Here is a 13,245-nt window from a genome sequence, read left to right on the forward strand (position 1 = left end):
ATATTTGATTATTTGAATTAATTGTTGAATTATCTTGTAAATAAAATTGATTAGGTCAAATTTAGATAATCATTAAATTAATTGTTTAATTTAAATTATTTGTTTTTTGATCCTTTATGTTTTGAAAGGTTCAAAACTTGTCCTCAAATTTTGAAATTTAAATTTTGTGATTGAATGTTTAATTTGAATTATTTAAATTTCAAACCCTAGAATTTTACAAGTTTTAAAATTCAACCTTATACTTTATAATATTATAAGATTAATATATATATATATATATATATATATATATATATATATATATATATAACTTAAACGCTAGTCTTACCGTTAGTAGGTCTCATTCACGAATGGTTGGATCCGCAACATCCGAATGGTCACTCGCTACGAGGACAAAGAGTATGTCGTCGATGAGAAGCTGAAGGAAATCAACATCAACACTGCCTCTGCTGAAGAGATCGCTGCCTTTGAGGCCCATGAGCGTGATGCCACGAAAGTCCATTGCATCATGCTAGCGACCATGACTGCAGAACTCCAGAAGTTCTATGAGGACATGTATCCCTATGAAATGCATCAAGACTTGCTGGACCGGTACCACCAAAGTGCGAGGCAAGAAAGGTATGAGATCATCACTTTGATGATCACTACCCGAATGGGTAATGGAGAGTCCCTTACCGCTCATCTACAAAAGATGCAGAGATATGTTGATCGCCTGCTAAAGTTAAATGTTAACTTTGATGAAGAGCTGGAAATCGACATCATCCTTCACTCCTTATCTCCCTGCTACAACCAGTTCCGCATGACCTACCACATGAATAAGGAAGAGGTCACTTTGAGCAAGCTTCAAGGCTTGCTAAGGACTGCTGAGAGCAATGTCAAAGATAAGTCTGTTGCACCAACTCTAACTCCCGCTGCTGCCCCTGTCTTGGCAATAGGGCAATGGAAGGGTAAGAAGAGGAAGGCTCCCTCAAAGAGCCACCACAAGGGAAAGTCCCAAGATGGTACCTCTTCTAGTGGAGCCAAGTCTGGTTCTGCTAAACCCAACTCTAACCCAAAGGAGGCAGAGTGACATCACTGCCACAAGATAGGGCATTGGAAGAGAAGCTGCCCAGAGTATCTGCAAGCTATCAAGGATGGGAAGATCAAACCATCCTTCGCAGGTATTTACACTATTAAATCTAATGATTCATCGCAAGCTATTTCTTGGGTTCTTGATACAGGATGTGGTTTTCATATATGTTCTGATTTGCAGGGACTAAGAAGAAATAGGGATGCGGAGTGAGGGAAGATAAATCTAATCAGGGGAAACAGAAGATCGTCGCCTGTCACCAAGATTGGAGTATATTCCTTACTGCTTAGTAATGGATTAGGTTTAGATTTAAACAATTGTTGCTATTCGCCAGATATGGCAAGAAACATCATTTCATTTCATGGTTCATATAGACAAGGTTTTAGATATTCATTTGATAATGAAAAGGGTTCTATTTATTCTTATCTTAATGGTGTTTTATATTTTGAAGCATTGCCTTGTAATGGAATATATGAAACTGTGATGATTGTAGATAACTTAGGAAATGATGTATTGTGTGTTGATTCTTCCAATAGTATGGATAAAGCATGTTTGTGGCATTGTCTTCTTGGACATGTCAACAAGAAACGCATAGCCCAACTCCAAAAGGATGGAGTGTTGGAGTCATTCGACCTTAAGGACGATGACGTGTGCAAGTCTTGTTTACTTGGAAAGATGACCAAGTCACCCTTCACCGGCACTTGTGAAAGGGGTGAGGGTTTATTGGATCTCCTACACACCGATGTGTGTGGGCCCTTTAGATCCACCACAAGAGACGCGAACCGCTTCTATGTAACTTTCACCGATGATTATAGTAGATATGGGTATATCTACTTAATCAAACACAAGTCAGAAACCTTTGAAAAGTTCAAAGAGTTTAAACAAGAAGTGGAGAATCAGTTGGGCAGGAAAATCAAGATGCTTCGATCCGATCGAGGAGGAGAGTACCTAAGTCTTGAATTCCACGACTATCTCAAGGAATGCAGAATTATTTCGCAATTGACGCCACCTAGGACACCGAGTTGAATGGTGTGGCTGAGAGGCGTAATCGAACCTTACTAGACATGGTTCATTCCATGATGAGTCATGCTTCACTACCTATCTCATTATGGGGGTATGCCTTAGATAATGTCGCCCATATCCTTAGCTTAGTCCCTATGAAGAAGGTTGCCAAAACACCTCACGAGATATGGACAGGGAAATCTCCCTCGTTGTCACATATCAAGGTTTGGGGTTGCGAGGCTTTCGTAAGACGAGAGACTCACGACAAGCTCGAACCTCGTAGTGAGCGGTGTATTTTCATCGGCTACCCGCATAAGTCCTTTGGATATCTCTTCTATAGACCGAGTGACAATGTTGTCTTCGTTGCAAGAAGAGGGGTTTTCCGAGAACGAGAACTTATAAGCCAAGGGGACAGTGGGAGGCAAATCGATCTTGAAGAGATTCAAGAATCGAGCGATGAAGGAACCTCTAACACTGGCACTCAACCCGAGGAGGAAACTCCGGTTGATCTAATTGACGAGTCCTTACCTCTTAGACGTCCCGAAAGGGTTAAGGTTCAACCCCAGTTTTATGGTTTTCATATTACTACCAAAGGGGATACGTTCATTAGTGATAGTACACTAATAAATTTGGACGAACCTAACAGCTATAAGGAAGCCATGGCAGGCCCCGAGTCTACAAAATGGAAAGAGGCGATGGACAGCGAGATTCAATCCATGTACGACAACCAAGTTTGGAATTTGGTTGACAATGTGCCAGGTCGTAAGACGGTCGGGTGCAAATGGATCTTCAAGAAGAATACGGACATGGATGGGAATGTGCACACTTATAAAGCGCGATTGGTTGTGAAAGGTTTTACTCAAACTCCCGAAGTTGACTATGATGAAACCTTCTCACCAGTTGCAAAGATAAAGTCTATTAGGGTGATGCTAGCGATTGCTGCATTTCATGATTATGAAATATGGCAGATGGATGTCAAAACCACTTTCCTTAATGGGAAGTTAACTGAGGATGTTTACATGGCTCAGCCAGAAGGTTTTCTTAATGCGAAGCATCCCAATAGAGTGTGTAAGCTTGAGAAGTACATTTATGGACTTAAGCAAGCATCTCGCAGATGGAATCTTTGTTTCGATGAGAAAGTCAAAGAGTTTGGCTTTCTACGAAGCGAGGATGAATCATGTGTATATGTCAAAGTGAGTGGGAGTATAGTAAGATTCCTCGTATTGTATGTCGATGACATACTGCTCATAGGAAACGACATCCCGACACTGCAGGAAGTAAAGTCCTGGCTCGGGAAGTGCTTCGCTATGAAGGACCTCGGAGACGCTGCTTATATTCTGGGAATAAGGATAATGAGAAACAGAAGTAAGAGACTAATAGGACTTAGTCAGAACACTTACTTGGACAAGGTACTAAAACGTTTTAGTATGGAGAATTCAAAGAAGGGAGAGTTACCAATCCAAAGTAATGCCAAATTGAGTAAGACTTAAAGACCGAGTACCGAAGTCGAGATAGCATAAAATGAGCCGAGTACCTTACGCTTCCGCAGTTGGCTCGATTATGTATGTTATGACTTGTACTCGCCCTGATGTGGCCTTCGCTTTGAGCATGGTCAGCAGATATCAAGGGAACCCTGGCAAAGCACATTGGACCGCAGTCAAGAATATTCTTAAGTGCCTTCGGAGGACCAAGGAATGGTTTCTAGTCCTTGGTGGGAGTGATGACTTAAAAGTGCGAGGGTATAGTGATGCCAGTTTTCAGACCGACAGGGACAACTATCCTTCACAGTCGGGATGGGTCTTTACTCTAAATGGAGGAGTAGTGACTTGGAAAAGTTCCAAGCAAGAGACCGTAGCCGATTCAACGTGCGAATTAGAGTACATTGCAGCGAGCGAAGCATCAAAGGAGGCAATATGGTTAAAGAACTTCATTAGAGACCTTGGAGTTGTGCCGGCCATACAAGAGCCTATGGAAATTTTCTGTGATAACGAAGGAGCGGTTGCCTTGACCAAGGAACCAAGGGATCACGGCAGATCTCGACATATCGACATAAAATATCACTTTATTCGAAATCGGGTGGAAGAAGGACTCCTCGTAGTAAAGAGGGTATCGTCAGAAGATAACCCAGCAGATCCGCTTACGAAGGGACTGAGCAGGGTTAAACACTTGCAGCACGCTAGGAGCATCGGGCTGAAGGATGATATTAGTTTAGATTAGATAGTTTAGAAACGTGTAATAGATAAATTGTAATTAACATTTGATGATTAAATAAAAGAGTATTATTTATTAGTAATGTTACTGTCTTATGTTAATTATTTAACTATTGTTTCAATTTTGCATGTTTTGACTTCTTGAATAATAAGATTATTCGAACGGTCCACGGTCGTTCATACGTTGGAAGTAGGTATGAATGAAGACTGTCATGAATTGGTGTGTAGATTGTTTAAAATGTATTAGACATAACAAAAGTTTGCTACAACATTCATGCGTGCTTATGAACTTGATTTGAGCATTGGAATAAACCCACGCTTGTTGGAATCACTTCATGGAATTTATCACGAGTGATCGCAAGACGATAATATCATATGGTCTTAAAACCTAGATATATGGTTTATTGTTTGCTAATTGGTTATGCATTGATAATGCGTAAACACATAAGTAAATTGATGTTATAAAACGCATTGTTGTGTATGATTTGATTAGTGGATAGTAAATGCATGTAAGTTGAAGTTTATCTGTTTCTTTTATCCTAGGAGGGTAAAAGCGATATCAGTGTCCCTCGATGATTTGATTTGACTTATGTGTCGGGCCCGGTCAGGACTGAATTGATGTGTTCAATTAAGTTCTATGTCAAATGAATCTGAGATTGAGAAACAAACTGTTGGACAATAAGTATGACTATGTTCCATGTGATTGTCCGCATGATATCTAGAATAGAGGATTATAAGATCCCTTATCTGAAGGACAGGTTACTGATAAGATCAGAGTTCGACAGAGTGTTTGAGAGCTACGATTGCTAATCGGATTGTGCTTACATTTGTAGTTACTAGACTTATCCAAGTGGGAGACTGTTGGATTAGTGTCTAAGCCCGTAACTATATTTGGTAAGTACTTGACCTGGTTGTGCATGGTCCTTTTGGGTTGCCTTCACCAAAGCAACATGATAGGATGATTTATGAATAGAGAGATTAATATGGTTTATTAATATATTATATGAATAATATATTAAAAGAGAAATCATATAATTAAATTAATATTAGACAAGAATTAATTAAGAAATTAATTATGTGGCTAAAAGACATTAATTTAAAATCAGGGACTTAAACTGTCAAATGTGTGATAGTTGAGTATTGGGCTGAGGAGCCTCTTGGACTAGGCATGGACGAAATTAGGATGTGTTCATCCATAATTTCGGCCATAAGGCCCTATTCCAGAAGCTTCCTTGGATAGCTTAAGGCCTAAACTATCCATTAGGGTTTAGGCTGAAGCCCTAGCAGCTTCAGTATAAATAGGACCCTAAGGCTTACAATTTGCGGCCACTTTAAACCCTAGAAAGATCATAGCCGAAATTGTGCCTCTTGCAACCTCTCTCCAAGATCATTCTTTTTCTATTGGTGTTTGTAAGCCATTAGAGAAGTGACACTTATGACTCTCAGCTTCAAAGACAAGAAGATTCAAGCAAGCAACAAGAGGTAATCATCTAGATCTGATTTGTCACATTAATTTCGAATTATTCTCATTAGATCTAGGGTTTGAAAGTCTTGGATGAATGCATGTACAATTAGAGAAACCTAGATCCAAGCATTAGGGTTTGCATGAGCACATAGGATGTTATTTTGGCTCAAACCCATCAGCGATCTCATGCAAAGCCGTCGGGAAGAAGGTGCGGCTCAGATTGCGCCACGTGTCACTCGCTGGTTACTCTAAAAACTAATTATCTTCTAAAATCTGTAACTTTTGCATACGAGCTCCGTTTTTGACGTTGTTTATATCCATCCGTAGGTGGGATCGTACTCTACAAGTTTCGTTTAGACTCCATTGGCTAATTTTGATTTATTTTTAAAGTTATATTTTTAACAGGCCGGGACAGGAAAAGTCCGTTAAAAATTCATAACTTCTTCATCCGACGTCTGTTTTCGTCTGTCTTTTTACCGTTGAGCTACTATTAACAAGACCTTCGATTCTCATTTAGGTTATGTCGGCTAAAACTCGGTCGATCTAATAGTTGAATTCCGGGCTGTATACTGTTATGCGAAATCTTAGAAAAATCATAATTTCCTCATACAAAGTCAGATTTTGACGTTATCTTTATGCACGCTCTTGATTTAACATATACTACAACTTTCATTTAGATATATAAGGCTAAAAAGTAGTTTATTAAAAATTCACTTTTTACGATTCCCGGTGTCGTGCCGGTTTTGCCGTAAAACTTCGACAGGTCATAACTTCTTCGTTATAACTCGGATTTCGGCGTTCTTTATATGTACGAGACCTTTGTGACATATACTATAAATTGGTTAATATTACATATTCTAAATAATCTTCTATCAAAAATTCATTTTTGACGCTCATTGTCTCTAAATTGACTAGCCCGAATCTGCGGGCGTTACATTTATGATATGGCCTTCCTTGACACACATTTGGATGTCATCAGTGGGTTTTATGAAACACAATGTGTGTCATTAAAGGGTGTTTTGTAGTAGTGTAAAACACAATATAGATGTTATGCATGTAGAGAAAAATATGGATGAGAGTGTGTTAAATACTGCACTGATGAATAAAAAAACCAAAGACAAAAAAGAAGCAGGAGAAGACTTGAAAAATATGGGAATTCAGCCAGATCAATGGCCAAAAGAGAAAGTCAACAAGACGAAGAAAGTCAACAAGAAGAAGTAAGACAACAATAAGAAGAAAGTAATACTACCACATACTAATTACTCTTTCAAACCAATTGATCGACCACGTTTCTATCAATTCATTAAAGGAGTGAGACTATCTGTTGGTTTTGGATCGAACTTTAAGAAGAAGGTGAATGATACTGAATCAAATTTGGTTGGACTAAAGTCTTACGATCATCACATCCTCATGCAGATATTGTTGCATATAGGGGTTCGAGCATGTCTCCCAACAAATGTTTCAACAGAAATCATTGACTTGTCTACATTCTTTAAACAAATTTGTGCACGATCATTGGATGTTAACGACATTAGAAATGCCAAAACAAAAGTCGTGAAGATTTTATGTGGTCTTGAGTTGATATATCCTCCAACATTTTTCGACATAATGATTCATCTAATTCTTCATTTACTGAAAGAAGCCGTTTTTTGAGGGCATGTACACATGATAAGGATGTATCCCTTTGAAAGATACATGAAAAACTTAAAAATTATATCAGAAGGTTATGTTGCAGACAAATCTTTGACATGTTGCTCTGTGTATCTTGAGGGTATGCAAACCAAATTCAATCGAGTTGATAGAATTGAGGATCTTGGACTTCCAAAAGGGCAATTTTCTGTGTTCTCACCACAATTTCGATCGATGTCCAGTAAGAAGCTCCCTGAACTTTGTAAAGAGGCCAAAAAATCGTTGCATTGGTTTGTACTAAAGAATTACGATGAGGATGAGATAAAAGGCTACAAATCGTAAGTTTTATGATCTATTAACTACTTTTTTATAGTGTTATGATATCTTCAAAATATTCTAATTGTTTTGTCCCACATCCAAGGAATTAGAATCAGAACTGCCTGAAAGTGATTTGAAAAAGGAACTTCCTCCATGGTTCAATAGAAAGGTAAATATCTTATATTCTAATTTATAATGTAAAACTAATTTATATTATTACTTAAGCGTACAATATTATATTTCCTTATAGATTTATCGTCTCCAAAAAGAATCGCCTCCAGAATGCACTAACGAATTAAAGGCGTTGACACATGGTCTTTTGAATGCAACCTCTTACACTGCCTAAATAGTAAATGGTGTTGGATTTTTTTTTCTTAGCCATGATCGCTAACACACTACTCAAAATAGTGGTATTCTTACATTAGGAGTAGATGGTACACCATTCTACGGTTAATTGGAGGACATCATAGAGTTGCAGTATTTACACGGTTACTCAATGGTACTCTTTCGTGGTAAATGGTTCAATGCGTCATTAAGTAATGGACGTTTAATTAATAAAAAGAGTACGGATATCGATACTATTCATGAATTGTATGTCGGTAAAACACGGTTTGATGATCAGTAGTACATCTTAGCAACTCAAACTAAACAAGTGTTTTATCTCCAAGATCCTACTCGAAACAATAACCGGAAAGTTGTGGAAGATGTTAATCATCAAAAAATTTGGGATCATCCACGGTGTGAATGAGATAGATGTGGTGAACGACACTCAATCAAATGATTTTTCCTTGGATGTCGACTTAGACAATGCTGCTGATACATACTCTGATGACGGTAATGATATGAACTCTTTAGATAAAGATGATGATGGTGAATCAAGTATGCCACCTACTATAAGCAATGGCTCTTTCATTAATGATGAAGATGATGGTGGTGAAACGTACTCTTCAGATAACAACGTCGATCTCAGAAATGATGATGAATTCATTAATGATGATCTTGTACATGTATATTGTCTAGTGATGATTCTGATTGATGGTGCGTTACGGTTGTTATACATTTTGATTACTTAAAATTGTTTATTAGTTCTTTTAAGTATTTTTATTGATGGTATGTTACAGTTGTTATACATTTTTATTTCTTAAATTTTTTTCCAATATTTGTTAAACAGATGGCAACAAATGTTGCGAGGGGGCATGGAGGAGACGGCGGGGAAAGACCTCCACACAGGGGTGCTGGCAAGAAACCAACGGGTTGTCAATCTTGTAAGTTACATGAACTTTTTAATTATATTGGATATATTTTTAAATTTTTGAATTTCTAAATTTCAATTATACGTGTCAATGTAGCATACCCGACACGTCGGCATGGCAAGGGAATAAGTTTTACAATGTGAAAAAAGTTCTCGGCCAGCGGTAAAAAACCTTTACTCGTGGATTTTGATAGTGACAGGGGTGCCTATAAATTCATAAATGATAATGGAAAAATGTTGACCAGATTTATCTTAAATTATGTGGCAAAACATGTACCACTCCATTTTAGGACTTGGAGGTGTGTTCCTTTCCATTTCTATAAACCTATGTATCCTGAAATAGAAGTAAGTACACAATACTATTTATATGTGAAAAAATTTATTCTTTTTAAATATTTTTTTACTAATTAGTTTTTTTATTGCAGACAATTTTTGGTCTTGATATGTATCGGGGTACATGTATGTGGGAAACCGTTCGAGCATGTTGTGAAAAAATATTTTGATGAGGTTGGCGGATATGATGATGTGGAAGGTGCAAGACAATGTCCACCGGAAGATAAGGAAGACCAAGCTTGGGATGACATGATTGATCTTCTTTTTTGGACGAGGGTTATAGGAATCAGTGCCAAAAAGGTAAATAAAGTAGGGCCAAACTTCCATATACGAGTTGCCATGGAAGTATATCATATGTAGAAAGACATCGTGAGGAGGTAATTAGATATATTAATTGTTTATGTCTTATTATAGAGAGCAAATGGACTAGACCTGCAACATATCGACAGTAGGAGACAAATGCAATTTTAAGAAAGTTGGGGTTGGTGTACACCGCAAGCAGAAGTAGCTTAGGTAAGTAATAAACAAAGTTAATACGTTAGTGTATAGATTTAGTTATTTCTTTTAATTAATGTATGTTTATTGTTTTCTTTATTTTAGGAAAAAATTCAACGAGAGAAGATGTTGTTGCAAGAAGAGCTCAGCGAGAGCGAAAAGTTAAATGAAGAACATTGTCTCACTTGTGCCATCGGTTAGAGACACGGACATATTCACGGAGTTGGAAGGAAACCAAACATCAACAATAGTTTATTTCCAAATGAACATTCCAAACGTTCCAAAGCTTCCACATCCCACTCTTCAGATACTTCCCAAGTTGCTGCATTAACCCAACAAATGCAATACATGCAACAGCAAATGCTACAAATGCAACAAATATATAATAAAACATTCACGTCCTTCATTCCTAACTTCCAACCACAACCAAAGTCAGAATTCTAATTCAATCCCAATATGTTTTTACATAATACCCACAAACCAACCAACCAACCAACGAGCTCGAGGAGAACGAGGACGAGAATGAGAACGAGAAAAATGAAGATTCTGATTGATATTTTATGTTATTTTTGAACAATGTTTGTTGAAAACTTGTTTTTTTTCTATGTAGTAGATTTTGAATTTGAATGTAGTAGATTTTGAATTTTAACGGGTTGTGATGGTTATTAAGTATTTGATATTATTCTACATATATAGTGTTTAGATTTGTTTTAAATAATAGGCTTGGTATATATAACACAATTTGTGAAAAATATTTAAAAAAGGCTATATTGATGACATGTCGACGTTATAGCTTTATAACTGTAAAAACGGTTTCACCTCTACTGACGACATGTTGTCTCTATTACTAGAACGGAAGTTGTTTGCCACCCCCTTTTCCCGACCACAAGTCGTCTGTATTGCTTACACCTGTCCCAATGACTTTCGTCGGTAAAGGTGACCCTTATACTGAAGATAAGTCGTCGGAATAAGTTTATAGTAAAACTTTTTTTCCTCGAAAATTACTCCTGATGGCCCTTTCCAACGACATGTTGTCGACATTGGTGGCTCTGTACCGACGACATCTATCCTGACAACATTTTCCATTTTTACCGATGGGGCTATGTCGACGACTTCATACATACGACAAGTCGTCGGTATAAGCTTTCCCGACTACATGTCAGCGGCATAGTGGCTGAAAGTGTCATCCGCATAGGCCTCATTCCTTGTAGTAAAAATATGCTAAACTTCTTTTCATTTGTGTTTCTTTGTATTAATCATCACAAACATAGAAATACCCACCCAAAATTGATTTAGAATGTAATTTCGGGTTGTACCTATTTTGGGGCTACTTTTTGAATACTTTATCACATTTAGGATGCAAACATGTATTACATAATTGTTTGTTTAAGAAAGATTCAACTGTCATTTTCTCTTTGCTCCTCGAGTGTGTATATATATATATATATATATATATATATATATATATATATATATATATATATATATATATATATATATATATATATTACATAATTGGAAGTGATGTCATATTTCTCTTAAAGAGACAATCATGTAGTACACGCTCACATTGATGAGTTTCGAGCCTAGTCAAAGACCAAAATAATGGGCAGCAGAGACAACAATTTTGGTCTAATAGACAGGAAAAAACAGATCAAACTCAACAATCAATGCAACTTATAGTACATAATATATTGAACCATACCTTTGATTTCTTATTGGGTTTCTTCTCTTGACGATCTAGTCAATTGGACTAGAGAACTCAACGCAAAGTTCCTCGCCTATAATCGCACCCAAATAACAATGTAGAAGCAGATTTAAGCAATCCTCGAACTATGAGCTGCAGACTAAATCTAAAACTCGATTATGCGACAGACAATGACATGGTGATCAAGGTGCCACGTCCTGGGAATTACACTTCGGGATTCTTTTGGGCTTTGAGGGTTCTGAACTTTGATAGCTGAATGGTCTTTTCAAATGTGTCAAAATCGGATTTAGAGCCATCTTTATATAGGTTGATGATTTGAACCCTAAAGATAATTACCTAATATAATAATAATCTATGGAATTTAAATAATTCTGGAATATTTCATATTCCATTATTTTCCAATTAATTAAATAAACTATTAATTAATTAAAAAAAACAAGTCCCTCATATAAATATCTTTTCAGTTCCGTTATATTTTGTTCTTGCGTGTAACCCAAAAGTACATTGCTATTTATAGTAATATTACCGAGCTTGTTATGGATATAGGCACTAATATCCATTAGCTCCCACTATACTTAGACATCAACAATTGACCGGTCCAATATATACTAGAGACAATAGTGAGTGACAGTCCAATGTAACTACTGTATTTATAACAACTTTGCTATAAACAACCACAAGACCGATAACTTTAAATTCCTATAATCTTAATGATATCTTATTATATACTAGAGACATGGATATAGGTCAATCTCGTGGTTTAATAATATGTTTTCCGATACCGAATTGTGGTGACCTTCAGGCTGACTATCAAATCAAATCAACTCAGTCTCAGCTTGACCAAGCATCTTTTGTCAACACCAAATCAATGAGGGCCCTATATATATATATATATATATATATATATATATATATATATATATATATATATATGTATATATATACTTCTCCATTTTTGAAAGAAGGATCAAAGAAACTTCGACTACATAGGTCAGTACTATTCCTGATGTGATATCTAGTCAAACCCTGTATGGCATCCTATTACAGACAACGTTGGGAAAGACCAAGGTACAACAAATTTTATAACAAAGCCTCATGCATCTCCATTTGAAGAATAATAAATATAGTCGTGTTAATTTACTCATGACATGATCCATTTTCAAGTATTCATCAGTATTGGTCGCAAGGCTTTGTTATGTTCATCGCTATAAACAATCTACGAATACTATGACAATCTTAATTCACTACTATCTTCCAAGAGTAGGATTGATTATGGAAGTTTGAATAATAAAAGATCATTCTATAAGTGGTTCTAAACATACACAAGAAGGAACACTTGTAAGATGAACAAACATAGATACTTATTATTAATAATCACCAAGAGCATAATATCTAAAAATTTTCCAAAAGATTAAACTACAAATTGTGAAATCAAACCAATTCACCAACAAATCTAATGCCAATAAAACTAATATTAGCATCATGCTTGATCTATGAAAATGGTTTAGTGAGCGGACCAGATGGATTATCTTCTGATGGTACTCTGTTCACAATGATGTCTTCATCTTCAACCAACTTGCATATATAGTGGAACTATCTATCTATATATATATATATATATATATATATATATATATATATATATATATATATATATGTCTTGTGCGCTTTTAATCTTGAGGTTCTTTAGCTAAGGAAACCGCACCCTCATTATCATAGACGATCTCAATAGGTTCGGCTATGCTAGGAATAACACCTAAATCA

This window comes from Lactuca virosa, chromosome 3 (genome assembly GCF_052849685.1).
Source record: "Lactuca virosa cultivar CGN04683 chromosome 3, Lactuca_virosa_CGN04683_v6, whole genome shotgun sequence".
Lineage (NCBI taxonomy): Eukaryota > Viridiplantae > Streptophyta > Magnoliopsida > Asterales > Asteraceae > Lactuca > Lactuca virosa.